The sequence below is a fragment of the Symphalangus syndactylus genome, chromosome 2 (genome assembly GCF_028878055.3).
Source record: "Symphalangus syndactylus isolate Jambi chromosome 2, NHGRI_mSymSyn1-v2.1_pri, whole genome shotgun sequence".
Taxonomy (NCBI): Eukaryota; Metazoa; Chordata; class Mammalia; order Primates; family Hylobatidae; genus Symphalangus; species Symphalangus syndactylus.
In genome coordinates this window covers 52642378-52659156 of record NC_072424.2, presented here as the reverse complement: position 1 = coordinate 52659156, position 16779 = coordinate 52642378, and the positions used below count along the sequence as shown (strand labels likewise).

General features: G+C 38.9%; 1 protein-coding gene across 2 annotated transcripts in view; it reads right to left on the bottom strand.

Annotated features, from left to right (window-relative positions):
• COL9A1 (collagen type IX alpha 1 chain) overlaps positions 1-16779 on the bottom strand; it is a 196057-nt gene that overhangs the window by 127948 nt on the left and 51330 nt on the right. The window contains exon 1 of one of the 2 annotated variants that reach the window (XM_063630528.1): positions 7151-7175. The exons of the other annotated variant lie outside the window; for it this stretch is intronic. The gene's annotated coding sequence lies outside the window, so the exon portion shown is untranslated. Of the gene's footprint in view, positions 1-7150; positions 7176-16779 lie in introns of those variants that run through there. 2 annotated transcript variants of the gene reach the window in all.

Genomic DNA, 16779 nt, shown 5'->3' with positions numbered 1-16779 from the left:
GTGAACCAAGATCGCACCATTGCACTCCAGCCTGGGCAACAAGAGTGAAACTCCTTCTTAAAATAATAATAATAATAAATAAACTAAGGAGAATCCCCCAAACTAAGGAACAGGATCAGAAATGTTTCTTTCTTGAAATTTATGATAAACATAATAAAAATAATGAGATGAGCCATCAGTAAAATAAGTTCACCCCAAATGATAATCAGTTCATGTACTGTCAAAAAATTCAAGTGTTTCCCAAATTTTTTCCTGGAGTTCACATTATTTCACTAAAATTTCACCAGAAAAACATTAGTATAGAATACTGAGAGCAGTACTGTTCAATACAACATCCTGTGATGATAGAAGTGCACTGTAATCTGTGTTGTTCAATATGGTACCTACTAGCTATATATGGATATTGAGCACTTGAATGTAGCTAGTGACTAAAGAGCTAAATTTCTTTAAAATGTTAATTAATTTAAATTTAAATTATAGCATGTGGCTAGTAGCTACCATTTTGAACAATGCTATTTAATAACTGAATACTCACAGAGCTGGGGTCAAACTGCTGAGGTTCAAACTCTGGTTTCACATTTCACTACTTTGTTATTCTTCTCGTGTTGTTGGGTTGATGTCAAGATTCAGTTTGTTAAATTATATGTTAAATAAATCTTAGCAATTGTTATTATTATATGCCAGTTACACAATTTACCAGCCACATGCTCAAGTTACCTAACCTCACAAAACCAATTTCGCCCACTAATAATACTATTGTATGGGATTTTTATGAGAATTAAATGAACTAATGTGTAAAATTGCTTAGTATATGCCCATCACATGGAAGCACTCAATACATGTTAAATGCTATTATTAAATTATTATCAAAACAATGTTGAAACAAATAAATTTTTGTAACTTGCAGGAAATATTGGGAAAATATACTGAAGTTATAATGATTTATAAAGTGAGCAAATAATTTTGAGTCAAGTCAAATTTGTTCAACAGCAAAATTTTAAAAATTTCAAACCTTGAGTGATTCCATCAAGATTTATAGAGCACGTGGGATTCATCTTAACACAGTCTGCCAACTTTTCTTTTTCTCAGCTGAAGCCTTAGCAAAAAAAAGTCTATATGAATATGTATTTACCTTGTCTTTTTTATTATGGTTTTACTCTCTTATTTTCGGTACCTGGTAGCACAAGAAAGTTAGTTAGAACAAATGTATCACTGGCGGGCACGGTGGCTCACGCCTGTAATCCCAGCACTTTGGGAGGCCAAGGCGGGCGGATCATGAGGTCAGGAGATCAAGATCACCCTGGCTAATACGGTGAGACCCTGTCTCTACTAAAAATACAAAAAATTAGCCAGGCGTGGAGGCAGGTGCCTGTAATCCCAGCTACTCGGGAGGCTGAGGCAGGAGAATCGCTTGAACCCAGGAGGCAGAGGTTGCAGTGAGCTGAGATGGTGCCACTGCACTCCAGCCTGGTGACAGAGCAAGACTCCATCTCAAAAAAAAAAAAAAAAAAAAAAAGAACAAATATATCACTGTAGGAAATCCTGTTTCCAATTATTTCAAGATATGCTGAGCCCATCAATGGTATACCCCAGCTCTAAAAACAACATATTTGTAGCCACAATTTTACACATTTCAAATGATTTCTTAATGTGAAATTCATATAAACTAGTAACTCCTACATACATATTAACTCCTTTTCTATTTATATCTTAAATGTGGTTCCAAATGAAAAACATGTAGAATCTAAGAGTTTGGAGAATTTTTTAACATGTTACAAAAATGTTTCTGCAAATTTACAGAAATTTATGAAGTCTGGAAAGTCTGAATTAGACTGCTGTTGGTGGTGGCTTAAAACGATTTTATTTTATAAATGGACTTACTGTGCTCTTTTCATCATTTTTCTGGCATCTTAACAGCAGACAAGGAAAGTTCTTGTTTTTCCAGCAGTGTCTGCTTGGTAAAGTCTAAGTAGGTCAGAGGAAGAAGCAAAATGTTTTTATTTCAGTGAGAAATTAAAAACTCAGAACCTACTCTATATTTAAAGCTGCTTTAAATATAAAGCAGTGTAGTTGCCTAAAAGCAAGCAAGTAGCAGGTCCTTGCTCCCAGATGCCTGCTCGCAGATCATGAAAAGAAAACAAACCTTCAGGGTTTGAAGTGTAAATTTTCTGGAATATTTTGTACTAAATTGCCAATGTGATTTCAAAGACATGGCAAAGTGTAGTTACTCCACCATGGCTGCTCCATCAGCAGGCTCCCTTTAATGAGCAGTTAGTTCTAATTAATAGCTTACCTCTGGCAGAGAATGTAATTTCACTTTGGGTCATTTTCAAGCACAGACTGGAGTAAGAGTAAGGCAGTCAAAGAAAGAAAGAGAGAAATGGTATGAGGGTTGGAATTATATTTACAGACAGCAGGAAGATGATCACTATCTGGTTTTCCCAAATCTTCACAAATTGGATTACAGTGTCTGGAGCTGTCTCTCAGAAGGACACAGATTACATTGTGCAGAATTATCTGCAAGGGATAATTCTTCTGTTGATCTGAACTTTCAGCTACCGCCAGTGTCTGATGGTAAAGGTTTTGATAGTGGCATTTAAACACTTAGTATGCTAACATGTATAACCCAGCTGGTAACTGAAGTCTCCCTATTCCTTGAGTTCTAGTTAAAATTGTCCTGATCTGTGCAAGTCCAAAGCCCATCCTAGGACTCAGATGATTTCCACATCTACAAGTGTGTCTTTAATTCACTAGGCATCAATTTTAACAAAAAATCCAAGCTTTTATCAACTTTCAATTCCCCCCCAAATAAAAGTCCACTCATGATTAATAGAACCGACTGAAGTTTCAGTGGTGGGGTACCTATATAAGGAAAGGTCATCTCTCACCTCACTACATAAACAACTTTAAAAAAATTTATCATTACCTTCTTGTGCTTTCAAGTCATCTGTAGCTCCTGCCACCAGGCAAGATGGGCCTGTAGGCTCGAGGTGTCTAGGGGACACTGACAAAAGAGGCCCTGCCACAGGGTGAGAAGCAAATGACAAGTGGCCCCAGGTGAGACTTATGACTTCCCAATAGCACACTAACCAGTGCTCAAGAGTCTTAAATCTCTGAAGCCTGTGCCTTCAACATGGAATCTGGGCCCAAACTGTTTGTGACAGATTACAGTGCACTTCTATTGCCCCAGAAAGTTTTATTGAAAAGTACTGCTGTGAAGATTCTATACTAATGTTTTCCTGATGAAATTTAGTGCAATAATATGAACTCCAGGAAGAAATTTGTAGCATATGATAGGAAATGTAGGTATGCCAGCCCTTAGGAATGATAAGAAAATTAAACAGTATGTGTTTAGGTAAGCCAAAAGACACATTCCCCACTTCCCTGATTTGTTCTACACTGTCCCAGATAATCATAGCATAATAAAGAAAAGTCAGTCCCATGTAAGACTAAATGGTGTTCTGGGATAGAGTTGTTACCGAGAAGTAAGTACCAGCACATAAAAATATTAAGGACTACCTCTTTAGCAAAAACATAAATAAGAAAAATTGGCCAGGTGCAGTGGCTGACACCCGTAATCCCAGCACTTGGGGAGGCTGAGGCTGGAGAATTGCTTGAGCCCAAGAGTTTGAGACCATCCTGAGACCCCATTTCCTCAAAAAATGTTTAAAAATTAGCCGGGCATAGTGGCACACACCTGTAGTCCCAGCTGATTCAGGGAGCTGAGGCAAGAGGATTGCTTGAGCCTAGGGAAGGTCAAGGCTGCAGTGAGTCATGATGGCACCACTGCATTCCAGCCTGGGCAACAGAGCAAAAAAAAAAAAAAAAATAGAAAGAAGGAGGGAAGGAGGAAGGGAAGGAAGGAAAGGAAGGAAGGAAGGGAAGGAAGGAAAGGAAGGAAGGAAGGAAGGAAGGCCGGCCAAGAGGGAGGCCAACTGTCTCTCTCTCTCTCTCTCTCACACACACACACACACACACACACACACACACACACACACAGAGCCTTACAAGGGGGACAATGGTAAGAAATTAAGCAGAAAATTACCTGACCACAATCTTTATTTCACCACCAAAAACAAAATGAAAAACAAAAGAAACCTTTCAGTTATCACTATGGCCTAGGGCCAATTTCTTGATAACTGGAATAAATTTTGTTAATTTAAGATTTAGCTTCCTGCTTAAACATGTTGTGTGAACTACTAGATACTGGCTTGTTTTAAATTCTAAATTACTTTTATTTCTCCCTGTGGAAAGGATTTGAAATGAGTCCCATTTAGAAAGCAAGCCATCAGGGCAGGAAAATGATGATGAACACACTAACATCAGTATATATACTTAAGAGAGCTTTGTAACCTTGACTTAAGTGCTAAACTAAATATGGTATCTGATCACATTTCTGTACTTGTGAGCCAACGCCACAGAAAAGCAAACTGAAATGAATGAGATTCTTTGATTAATTTTCTAGTAAAAGTTTAAATATCACACTTCAAAGTAATTTAAATTATAGCAGATGGAAATGGCAGCATCCTTAAATAGATTCCTGCACACTCTTCCGGGATTCAGAAGTCTTCTATTTAGGTATCACAGCCTATCTTAATATGATTTACATGTTGCTGTCTGCTACTTCTATCAAGCTGCCGGGTTAGAGGGCAGGGGCTGCCCTATCTCCCTACTCTCACCGTCAAACTCCTGATCAGATGCATTTATAATGACTAAAGACAGAGGCTTTTTTTTTCACTTGAGCTTCTTCGCTGCCTAGACTTACCTTCCTTGTGTTCATTATTCAAACCAGAAAGGCCTTTCTGGACTTGTTAGTCTGCTGAGAGGTTGCTCAGTCCTCTCAGCCTCTAGCCTATGGAATTACTCTGAAACTGAGGACCATAAACTCTACTGAATCCTTCCCAATTTCCTTCGCCTCCTAGGGACTATTTTTATTTCAGTTCCCACCTCCTTCCCTGTTCTTAGCCATGTCTTGGGAGATTTGTGGGATTCTGTGGTGGACAGAATAATGATCCCCCAAAGATTTTCATGCTCTAATCTCCAGAACCTGTGAATGTTTTATTACATGGCAAAAGAGACTTTGACTCTGTCAAAAATATATATATATATACTGATTCTGTTACCAGGAATGAGGTACTGCTATAACAAATACCTAACCATGTGGAAATAGCTTCATAATCAAGCGATGGGTGGTGATACTAAAAATGTTTAGGAGCATGCTAGAAAAAGCCTAGATTACCTTGAATAGGTTATTAGTAGAAGTGTGGACTTGAAGGATGCTCTGGTGATCTCTGAGAAGAAAATGAGAAACCCAATATTGCAGACTGCAGGAGGGAGAATCTGTGTTATATAGAAGCAGAAAGCTTATATATATTGTGTTCTGCAGTTATACTGAAGGCAGACTTTGTAAGTGACAAATCTGGTCATTTAGCTGAGGAAATTTTCAAGCAACATGGAGAAGGTGTGACCTGGTTTTCCTTGCTGCTTATAGTAAAATGAAAGATGAGAGAGGGAAATTGAGGGAGGACCTATTAAAAAGAAACCAATACTTGGTGATTTTATAAATTCTACACCTATTTAAATGGAAACAGACTAAAATTAAGAGATTCACTGTCAGGAAGTCATGTTATAAAAAAAGAGCCCAGGATGTGTCTTTAAAACCTTTTGGTAATACCTCAGAAAACTCAAAAGGTTGTAATATTTAGTTACACAAAAGACTACTTGAAGAGATCAAAAGTGTGACAGATCAATCTCCTCGGCCATCTCAACAGAAGCCATAAATAAAGATGGGATTATCTAGGAAAGATCTGTGTACAAGGTGAATCCCATGACATACATGGGAGACTCACAAAGTTCCTAAGAATATTAGGACAACAGAAATTCTGCCAGCTGGGACTGAAAGAGATGGAGAGTATAAAATTTTAAAAAACTGTCAGTCCATAAAAATTCTACCTGCAGAAAACAGACTGCTATGGTCTGAACATACATGTCCCTTCAAAATTTATGTTAAAATCCTAATCCCCAAGGCAATAGTGTTAGGAGGTGGGACTTTTGGGGAGGGCATTTGGTCATGAAGGCAGAGCTTTAATGAACAGGATTACTGCCCATATAAAAGAGACCTCAGAGCCTGCCTTGCCCTTCCACCATGTGAGGATACAGCAAAAAGATGTCGTCTATAAGCAATAGCCCCTCACCAGACACTAAACCTGCCTGTGTATTGATCTTGGACTTTCCAGCCTCCAGAGCTATAAGAAATAGATTTCTATTGTTTGTAAGTCACCCAGGATATGGTCTTTTTATTATAGCATCTGAATGGACTAAGACACGGGCTGATAAAACTACTCTGTTGCGAACATGTGTTGCCTTTCCTAAATAAAAAAGTGTGACTCAGAGGGAAGAATCAACAACCACAGAGGATTTTTTTTCCCCAGGTCTCGAAATCCAATGGAGTTTGCCTGGCTGGGTTTTTTAATTGCTTAGAACCAGTGATTCCTTTTATTCTCCCAAATTTCTCCCTTTTTGAATGTGAATATCTGTAAGTGTTATCCTATGCCTATCCCGCTGTTGTATGTTTGGAGCAGATAACTTTTTTTTTTTTTTTTTAGTTTTACAGGTCCAAAGATTGAGAGGAACTGTGCTTCAAGAAAGATTATATGCAGATTCTACCTACATATAATTTAGATTATTTGGGTGATTAGATTTGAGATTTTAGAGTTCATGGAATTTAGATGAGATTTTGAACTTAAATTGATACTGTAATGGGATGAGACCTTTGGTGATCTTGGGATGAAATAAATGTATTTTGTATATGAAACAGACATGAATCTTTAAGGGCCATAAGGTGGACTGTGGTAAGCAGAATAATTACCACCACCACCATCCTCTCCAAAGACTTCCATGTCCTAATTTCCAGAAAAACAGTTACTTTAGATTGTAAAAGGGAAGGGACTTTGCCAATGTGATTACAGTTATGGACATTAAAATAGGGATATAAGGCCGGGCGTGGTGGCTCACGCTTGTAATACCAGCACTTTGGGAGGCCAAGGTGGGCAGATCACCTGAGGTCAGGAGTTTGAGACCAGCCTGGCCAACATGGTGAAACCCCATCTCTAGTAAACACACACACACACACACACACACACACACAAACCTGGGCATGGTGGCAGGTGCCTGTAATCCCAGCTATTGGGAGGCTGAGGCAGGAGAATCTCTTGAACTGGGGACGCAGAAGTTGCAGTGAGCTGAGATTGTACCATTGGAGTTTCACTCTTGTCACCAAGGTTGGAGTGCAATGGTGCAAATTGTGCAATGGTGGTACCCAGAGCAGAAAAGCCAGCTGAGCCTACCAGACTTTTGACCTATATAATAGTGAAATACATTTAGTTATTTTAAATTGCTGAGTTTGTGACAATTTGTTACAGCAGCAATGAGCATCTGATACATATTCACATCCAGAGATTAAAATCATTTAAAGGAGTTGATCCTCACTGTCTTTCTAATAGTATAATAATAATAATCCCATACTTTCATGTAAATTATAATCAAAAGATCATTTTAAATGGCTTTGTCTTTCACAGAAGGAATTTCAAAAATTTATTTTGTGCTTATGCTGAAAGCTGGCATTCCCTCTATTATTTGCTGCTCCTTTTTAGAATAATCAGTTCACAGATTTAAGATTTAAAATGTACTTCTCCAAGATTGGCCAAATCACAAGACAGCAGTACTCTTATGAGTTTCTCCCTTGAGTCATAAGTGGTGAGTTTGTGTCCCAGAAGATCAAAATGGCTTGCTGAAAAAGAGCTCTCGGCTAAATCAAGAGGTCTGAATTCTAGTCCTAACTCTGACATGAAAGAGCAAGGATGCCTCTTTGGAGGACATTAATTAACTTTTATGGATCTCATTTTCTTCCTTTTTAGAATAAAGGAGTTGGAGATTCAGGGTGGCTTCCATGATGAAGTACTGTTTGTTTGAAATCTGAAGTCTTGGTAGCATTAATGAGACAATTAGGTGGAGAAGGAGTCCAGAAGACTCAGCAAACCCTGTTTTATATGCCACTTGCTACAACATTAGTCTCCCGATGAATTTAGTGACCAAAAACAGAGCAAAAATAAAGGTCTATAAATAGGCCTAGAAGAATGTACACCACTTGGCAGTGTTAACCTCTGAGGAGGGCTATAGGGAAGCTTTATGGAGTAGTGCTCAAGGGCGTATACTTTGTCACCAAACCTTCTAAATTTAAGTTTTGGCTCTGCCACTTCCCAGCTGTGTGTTTTCTCTACATCTCTCAGTTTCCTCATCTATAAAATGTATGTGTGCATGCACAATTGCTTAAGACATATCTTGGCATAATATGCGATCTATAAATTAGCATATACTATGCAAATATTTGTCAATGTTATTGCTATGGGCAGAATTGTGTCCCCCAAAACTTCATATGCTGAAGCCATTAATGTGATGTTATTTGGAGATATGGCCTTTGGGAGGTGATTAGGTTTAAATGAGGTCATGAGTGTGGGGCCCTCATGGTGCAATTAGTGTCCTTATGAGGAGAGAGATCTTGCCGTCTCTGTCCACCATGTGAGAACACAGTGAGAAGGCAGCTGGCCGTCTACAAGGGAGAAAGAGAGCACTCGACAGAACCTGACTATGCTGGCACCCTAATCGCAGACTTTTAGCCCCTAGAATTGTGAAAAAAAATGTATTTCTATTATTTAAGCCATTCAGTCTATGGTATTTTGTTATGGCCAAGTATAATTACTAATAAAATTATTAAGGAAAAAATTAGTTTTTGTTCTGTAGCTGCTGTTCTATTTAACTTTTTACAATGAGACTATATTAATGAATTCTTTTAAAATTTAAAATAAAGAAAACCAAGTGAAAAAAAAAACACAAAAAGTCCATAATTCATTTGGAATAACACCTTCCTTCAATTATCTCTTAAATTTCAGAGTGGGACCAATTGCAGGTTGAATGAGCCATCAGTGAAAGACATCACTAGACAGTTTCATCAAACTCACTCCCAGTTTATAAGGTGTCTCATTGATTCACTTGTCTACTTTAAAGTGATGCAATTATTGCCATTGCTTTTGGTGTTTTAGACATGAAGTCCTTGCCCATGCCTATGTCCTGAATGGTATTGCCTAGGTTTTCTTCTAGGGTTTTTATGGTTTTAGGTCTAACATTTAAGTCTTTAATCCATCTTGAATTAATTTTTGTATAAGGTGTAAGGAAGAGATCCAGTTTCAGCTTTCTACATATGGCTAGCCAGTTTTCCCAGCACCATTTATTAAGTAGGGAATCCTTTCCCCATTTCTTGTTTTTGTCAGGTTTGTCAAAGATCAGATGGCTGTAGATGTGTGGTATTATTTCTGAGGGCTCTCTTCTGTTCCATTGGTCTATATCTCTGTTTTGGTACCAGTACCATGCTGTTTTGGTTATTGTAGCCTTGTAGTATAGTTTGAAGTCAGGTAGCATGATGCCTCCAGCTTTGTTCTTTTAGCCTAGGATTGTCTTGGCAATGCGGGCTCTTTTTTGGTTCCATATGAACTTTAAAGTAGTTTTTTTCCAATTCTGTGAAGAAAGTCATTGGTAGCTTGATGGGGATGGCATTGAATCTATAAATTACCTTGGGCAGTATGGCCATTTTCACAATATTGATTCTTCCTATCCGTGAGCATGGAATGTTCTTCCATTTGTTTGTGTCCTCTTTTATTTCATTGAGTAGTGGTTTGTAGTTCTCCTTGAAGAGGTCCTTCACATCCCTTGTAAGTTGGATTCCTAGGTATTTTATTCTCTTTGAAGCAACTGTGAATGGTAGTTCACTCATGATTTGGCTCTCTGTTTGTCTGTGATTGGTGTATAAGAATGATTGTGATTTTTGCACATTGATTTTGTATCCCAAGACTTTGCTGAAGTTGCTTATCAGCTTAAGGAGATTTTGGGCTGAGACTATGGGGTTTCCTAAATATACAATCATGTCATCTGCAAACAGGGACAATTTGACTTCCTCTTTTCCTAATTGAATACACTTTATTTCTTTCTCTTGCCTGATTGCCCTGGCCAGAACTTCCAGCACTATGTTGAATAGGAGTGGTGAGAGAGGGCATCCCTGTCTTGTGCCAGTTTTCAAAGGGAATGCTTCCAGTTTTTGCCCATTCAGTATGAAATTGGCTGTGGGTTTGTCATAAATAGCTCTTATTATTTTGAGATACATCCCATCAATACCTAATTTATTGAGAGTTTTTAGCATGAAGGGTTGTTGAATTTTGTCAAAGGCCTTTTCTGCATCTATTGAGATAATCATGTGGTTTTTGTCTTTGGTTCTGTTTATAGGCTGGATTACGTTTATTGATTTGCATATGTTGAACCAGCCTTGCATCCCAGGGATGAAGCCCACTTGATCATGGTGGATAAGCTTTTTGATGCTGCTGGATTTGGTTTGCCAGTATTTTATTGAGGATTTTTGCATTGATGTTCATCAGGGATATTGGCCTAAAATTCTCTTTTTTTGTTGTGTCTCTGCCAGACTTTGGTATCAGGATGACGTTGGCCTCATAAAATGAGTTAGGGAGGATTTCCTCTGTTTCTATTGATTGGAATAGTTTCAGAAGGAATGGAACCAGCTCCTCCTTGTACCTCCAGTAAAGGCAATGGCAACAAAAGCCAGAATTGACAAATGGAATCTAATTAAACTAAAGAGCTTCTGCACAGCAAAAGAAACTGCCATCAGAGTAAATAGACAACCTACAGAATGGGAGACAATTTTTGCGATCTACTCATCTGACAAAGGGCTAATATCCAGAATCTACAAAGAACTCAAACAAATTTACAAGAAAAAAACAACCCCATCAAAAAGTGGGCAAAGGATATGAACAGACACCTTTCAAAAGAAGACATCTATGCAGCCAACAGACACATGAAAAACGCTCATTATCACTGGCCATCAGAGAAATGCAAATCAAAACCACAGTGAGATACCATCTCACATCAGTTAGAATGGCCATCATTAAAAAGTCAGGAAATAGCAGGTGCTGGAGAGGATGTGGAGAAATAGGAACACTTTTACACCGTTAGTGGGACTGTAAACTAGTTCAACCATTGTGGAAGACAATGCAGCGATTCCTCAGGGATCTAGAACTAGAAATACCATTTGACCCAGCCATCCCATTACTGGGTATATACACCCAAAGGATTATAAATCATGCTGCTATAAAGACACATGCACACGTATGTTTATTGCGGCACTATTCACAAAAGCAAAGACTTGGAACCAACCCAAATGTCCATCAATGATAGACTGGATTAAGAAAATGTGGCACATATACACCATGGAATACTATGCAGCCATAAAAAATGATGAGTTCATGTCCTTTGTAGAGACCTGGATGAAGCTGGAAACCATCATTCTCAGCAAACTATCGCAAGGACAAAAAAACCAAACACCACATGTTCTCACTCATAGGTGGGAATTGAACAATGAGAACATTTGGACACAGGAAGGGGAACATCACACACCAGGGCCTGTCGTGGGGTGGGGGGAGCGGGGAGGGAAAGCATTAGGAGATATACCTAATATAAATGACGAGTTAATGGGTGCAGCACACCAACATGGCACGTGTATACATATGTAACAAACCTGCACGTTGTGCACATGTACCTTAGAACTTAAAGTATAATTTAAAAAAAAAAGAAAAAAGAAAAAAAAGTTGGACAGAGGCACTATTCCCAGTACTTAGGGATTTGTATGGAAACAGTTTACAGATTTTCTGACAACCTTGTCTTTCAATTCAGATGAATGAAGCACAGTATCAGAAATTCAAGAGAGTATTAAAAATACTGCTCTTTTGATGACATTTAGATATATATAAAGTTCAGTAATTACTTTAAAGGATGACTTGATGAAAAGAAGAGTTCACAAAATTCACACCTTGGAAATAATCTATGAAATTGCCAATACATTGACACTCCTTAGAGAAAATATTTAAAGCTGAGTTATAAGTTGCTAAATTAAATGTCTCTTTTTAAAAGGACAGCTGTATGTATGCCTGTTATCAAGATATAACTTAAAATGTAATTAATACTTTCTTGGAGCTTACAAGTTAGTGGTTAAAACAGATATCAATCAAATAAACAAATTAGTGCATAATAATAAACAATAATTTGGATTTTACTTTGTCTTTGTCCTTTAAGCCACTTGTCTATAATACTTTTTATTGCTACTAATCTCACTTTTTTAGACTCTACATTAGCCTTTCCATCAACTCTGTACATAAAAAGGTGCACACACAATGGAGAAATTACAATATAAGGCACAAAGCACTGGCTTGAAAATCAGTTGATTATTAGCTTTCCCACTAACCAAGTGAACTTTCTGAGTTCTTTAAGCTCTGTAAGATTAGTTGGTGTCATATATATCCTTGTAGGGTTCTCTTACATTTAAAATCATATAAATAGTTTTCCAAGCCAGACCTTATTTTAGATCCCCAAAATTAGCTATTTCATAATAAATAAAGTCTGTGTCTTCCAGAGGAGAAAAAGGATTTTAAATGATTTATGTATAGAAAATTTATACAAATGGCCAGACATGGTGGCTCATGCCTGTAATCCCAGCACTTTGGGAGGCTGAGGCAGGTGGATCACTTGAGGCCAGAAGTTTGAGACCAGCCTGGTCAACATGGTAAAATCCTGTATCTATGACAAATACAAAAAAATTAGTCAAGCATGGTGGTACACACCTGTAATCCTGCCTACTTGGGAGGCTGAGGCATGAGAATCGCTTGAACCTGGGAGGCAGAGGTTGCAGTGAGCCAAGATCACGCCACTGCAGTCCAGCCTGGGTGACAGAGTGAGACCCTATCTCAAAAAAAAAAAAAAAAAAAAAGCAAACAAAAGAATTTATACAAATAAGTAATAAATAAGAAAGATTATAAGAATGTAATAGGCTTAACTTTAAGAAATACATAATGAATGTTCAGTATAATTAATAACGTACAATTTTACTTGTAGCAGGAAGGATGGTTAAACTGGGATGTTGAAATCCTTTTCTCCAGCAATCTTTAAAAACCAAGTCGTTTCCCAAGAGTAGTGAGATGACTTCAGAAAGGAGAGAGTTGATATGAAATATCAGGCACGTTTCTGCCCTCTGAACATTATCTGAGACACTGCCTTCATACCTAAAGTGTTTTTTTCCGTAAAGGAAGAGTTCTTTTTAATTATCCACAGCCATACATTATTAATCAAACTCTGTCTTTGAATCATAATTCATGCTCAAGCCTCTAGAAGTTAAAAGCGTGGATGAAATTTTATAAAAATTTGAAAACTTCACTCAGGAGGTCATTGAGAGTACATTAAAAGGCATTTAGTTTGTTTAGATGTAATGTACTTTATTATTAGGGCTGATTCACACTCACTGTAATACTCCAGGGCGATTAACCACATTAATCTAATTATGAGAGTTTCACAGCACTCAGCAGAAAGACATTCACCAAACTTCAATTATTTTTAGAAGCTCTATCTTTGAATGTAATTTAAAATGTGATTAAGTTCCCTTTTGTGTTATCTAAACTGAATAAAGGCATTGTTTAAGCTTATTCACAGACAAAAGAATCACTTTATTAATTTTTGTTTCCTCATACGGCTTAAATCTAACAATGAAAAATATATGCTTTTATTTATATCTAATGATATTTTTCATTATTCTGTAAACTAAATGCAGGTTTCATATTGGATTGTCTTGAACTCAATAAGGTACAAACATAAAATGGTTTTATTTTCTTCCCATTCACTGCCTTCGGACTGACTTTGTCAAATCTCCCTTTCCTGACCCCTTACAACATCTCGGGTAGATCCCATAGCTTTCTGGTGACTTCGAATATTAAAAAATCCAGTTAAGTCTAGGTCAGTTTAATATTTTAGACCTTATACAGTATTCAATTTATATTCATATCCTTTCTTTCCAAACCTCTAGTCAGCTGCATCCTGAAGGATGTGGAGGTAGCCAGGCCATTGTGTGTTATTTCACTCTTTCAAAGAGGTAGTGAAGCAGGATATTTCCCTGGCCCCTTCATGGGACTCACGAAGGGGGTGCCTTGTTTCCTCAGCCTGCAGTTCTCAACTCCTCGCAGGAGGGAGCATGCAAGCGAATAAGGTGGGAACTGGTGTGCCCAGGCGCTGAAACTAGCCAGCCACTTCAGTGCTGGCAGTGGCAAATTCCACTCACTTGGACCCACTGCGCTCCACCCCTCGTGGGAGGGCACATGCAGGTGAGCAGGTGCAGGAGCCCGGGCAAGCACTTTTGGGTGTCAGCAGGAGCAAAGTCTGTGCAGGCCCCAACAGCAACATCTGGGAGGGTACCTGTGACCCCTGAAGTCCAAGAGGGACTATTACAGTGCTCTTTTAGCGCTGCTGTCCACAGACAGCTTAAGTGTTAACAGCTCAGTGGACCCTCTACCTTTTCGTGTGAGGCAGCTGCCTTCTGCCAGAGAGGGCAAAGGGTCAGTGTGACAGCATTTTGTATCTGTACTTGTGGTTCCTGAGTTCTTCTGTGGCGTCCAGGAGGAACGGGCTCACACGAACAAATTGAAGGATCGTAAATGTGGGAAATTTTATTGCCGATGGGCATGGCTGTCAGTGGGAAGGGGAGCTGAAAAGGGGACAGAGCTGGAAGGTAATCTTCTCCTGAAGTCCAGGAGTCTCCAACCAGATTCTTCTCCCAAGTTACACGGTCAAGCTGTCCCTCTGGAATCAAGCCGCTTCTCCCTGACATCCAGCTGTAGTCTCTGATGTCCAGCTGCTTCTCCTCTCTCCGTCAGCTGGGCATGAGGTTTTTTATAAGCCCAGGATGGAGGGCAGGGCAGGCAATGAGTGGTTTTGGAAAAGGCAACATTCAAGTAGGAAAACGGGAATGTAAGCTCTCACTTCGGGCTGCGGTTTCAGGCTTTTCAGCTGGAGGGTGGGGCTTTTGCTAGGGACCCGCCCCTTCTGCCTAGAATTTCTCTGCCTCCTGCCTCTATCGTTGTATCCATAGGAGCAGAAATATGATATTGAACAAATGGAAAGAGTGGCCGAGACCAAAACCAGTAGTGTTCATCTAATTTCCATGTTCTCACCAATGGAATGTAGGGGAGATGAGGTGTCCCTTCTGGGCTAGCAGTTAAAATCAAGTGTGACTCCACATGTTCTCACTCATAGGTGGGAATTGAACAATGAAAACACGTGGACACAGGAAGGGGAACATCACACTCCGGGGACTGTTCTGGGGTTGGGGGAGGGGGGAGAGATAGCATTAGGAGATACACCTAATGCTAAATGACGAGTTAATGGGTGCAGCACACCAACATGGCACATGTATACATACATAACAAACCTGCACATTGTGCAATGTACCCTAAAACTTAAAGTATAATAATAATAAAATAAAATAAAATAAATCAAGTGTGACCTCTGCATGTTGACTCTCTCCTAAGGCTAGCTGGTTAAAAACAAAGCACTCAACTCCAACATGGCAGTGTTAAGCTGGATGCAGCCTGGCCCCTGGGTTGCCGCTGGAAGGGAAGTGGTGTAGGAGAGCTACCAGGCCAGCCTGCAGCAGACTGCAATATAAAGGGAGATATGTCTCTGTTTCATTAAGCCATTGAGAGCTCAGCAGTTTTTTGTTATTATGGCATAATCTAGCCTATTGTGATTAATACAAAAATAGATCCAGAAGTGAGGCACAGGAGGCAAAGAATGGGCTACACTGGAGATATCTGAACAGAGAAAGGAAGAAGAGAGAGTGATTGTATGAAAGAATAACAAGTTGTATGAGCTTGCTTATAAATAGTCGAGAAGTAACCAGTAAAGAAACAGTCTGTTCATGTCCTCTGCCCACTTTTTGATGGGGTTGTTTGTTTTTTTCTTGTAAATTTGTTTGAGTTCATTGTAGATTCTGGATATTAGCCCTTTGTCAGATGAGTAGGTTGCAAAAATTTTCTCCCATTGTGTAGGTTGCCTATTCACTCTGATGATAGTTTCTTTTGCTGTGCAGAAGCTCTTTAGTTTAATGAGATCCCATTTGTCGATTTTGGCTTTTGTTGCCATTGCTTTTGGTGTTTTAGACATGAAGTCCTTGCCCACGCCTATGTCCTGAATGGTATTGCCTAGGTTTTCTTGTAGGATTTTAATGGTTTTAGGTCTAACATATAAGTCTTTAATCCATCTTGAATTAATTTTTGTATAAGGTGTAAGGAAGGGATCCAGTTGCAGCTTTCTACATATGGCTAGCCAGTTTTCCCAGCACCATTTATTAAATAGGGAATCCTTTCCCCATTTCTTGTTTTTGTCAGGTTTGTCAAAGATCAGATAGTTGTAGCTAGGCGGCATCATTTCTGAGGGCTCTGTTCTGTTCCATTAATCTATGTCTCTGTTGTGGTACCAGTACCATGCTGTTTTGGTTACTGTAGCCTTGTAGTATAGTTTAAAGTCAGGTAGCGTGATGCCTCCAGCTTTGTTCTTTTGGCTTAGGATTGACTTGGTGATGCGGGCTCTTTTTTGGTTCCATATGAACTTTAAAGTAGTTTTTTCCAATTCTGTGAAGAAAGTCATTGGTAGCTTGATGGGGATGGCATTGAATCTATAAATTACCTTGGGCAGTATGGCCATTTTCACGATATTGATTCTTCCAACCCATGAGCATGGAATGGACATGAACAGACACTTCTCAAAAGAAGACATTTATGCAGCCAAAAAACACATGAAGAAATGCTCCTCATCACTGGCCATCAGAGAAATGCAAATCAAAAC